Source organism: Orycteropus afer, unplaced genomic scaffold (genome assembly GCF_000298275.1).
Source record: "Orycteropus afer afer isolate SDZICR_OR568_19922 unplaced genomic scaffold, OryAfe1.0 scaffold00147, whole genome shotgun sequence".
NCBI classification, from domain to species: Eukaryota; Metazoa; Chordata; class Mammalia; order Tubulidentata; family Orycteropodidae; genus Orycteropus; species Orycteropus afer.
Window position 1 is genome coordinate 7,993,099 of NW_006921734.1, and position 1,588 is coordinate 7,994,686.

The following is a 1,588-nucleotide window of genomic DNA, read 5'->3' on the forward strand; positions in this document are numbered from 1 at the left end:
GTTCAATTCCAGACCTGAAAGGCAGCTAGGGGCCATAGTCTCAGTGGTTCCACCAGGCTCTATCGGACCAGCAAACCTGGTTCCCACCTTTTTTTTTTTTTACCTATTACAGTCTTTAAGAGTGCATCAACCACACAATTCTTGACAGCAGAACTGAATTTTATCTCTATTGGTGTCCCAATCCCAAGCACAGAGTGATTTAAAAGGCACTCAATAAAGTTGTACTGAATGAATGTATGAATAAATGAATTTCCAATAAGTAATAAATTACAAAGTTTTCACATTTTTCTGTAGGTAGAAGTTTCTATCTTTCTTTGCCTCACTGTACACCAAAAAGGCAAAATACTATATTAGATTCATAGATGTTTACCAAATCAAGTTTTTGTAGTTTTTAACAAAAGCCATTTAAGAAGTTTTTGCATTTCATCTCTAATATGAGGAACTTGAAGTAGATGACATGTAATGTTCTTTCTTACCTTATACCTCTTTGAAAGTTTACTACTTAACCCTTTTTGTTTCTTTCTGCTATCCAAAACCAAAATCAAACTCACTGCCATCGAATCAGTTCTGACTCACAGAGACTCCCCCTTGGGTTTCTGAGGCAGTATCTCTACAGAAGTAGATTGCTCAGTCTTCCTTCCAAGGAGTGGCTGGTGGGTTTGAACCACCAGCCTTCTGGTTAGCAGTCAAATGCTTCAGGCATTATGCCACCAGAGCTCCTATCTAGACACTATAAAAAGCTCTGAAAAAAGGCATCAGGAAAGAATTACTATATAAGCAATAAAATATGTGGGTGAAATATTTAAAAATTAAATTTTTTTAGGTATTTCATAAATAATGTTTGGGTCATAATACAAATTCCAGGAAATAAAAATAATAATGACAATCCTTTTATATTGTAATTTTGCTTCACTAGCTTACCATTCAGGAGCTCTGGGGGGTTTGAACCATCAGCCTTCTGGTTAGCACAAATGCCTTAGGCACTATGTCACCAGAGTGTCTTATTATTAAATTTTTGATGGTGTCTAAATTCAGGCAGGATATACTTCAGCTTTCATGGACTTCTTTTAATATTCTTTAGCTTCAATTTGAATTTGCATGCAAGCAATTGATGGTCTATTCCACATTTGGCCTTTGGTCTTGCTCTGACTGATGGCATTGAACAGCTCTCTCTTTTTCTTTCCGTAGATGTAGTTGATATGATTTTGACACAAGCATAGATTTGATGCATTGGACATGACCGAAGACCCAGTGAGTTGTAGTATGATATCAAGGATATTACACATGAAGAAAGTAAAAGGTCATTAATAAGACAAAGAAAGAAAAGACAAAAGTAGATGTCAGAAGTGACTCTGAAACTTTCTCTTTAATAGAGAGAAGCCAAAGTGAATGGAACAAATGATGAAATAAAAGATCTGAAGAGGGAGGCGGGGCAAGATGGCGGACTAGGCAGAAGGACTGCACAGACCCTCTTCAACAAAGAAAAGGGAAACCAATTAACACAGACACAGAAGATAATCTTGGACCCCTGAGCCTTGAAGGAAAGGATGCAGATTTGGACTAAACCCCAACTAGCAGAAGAATTTGC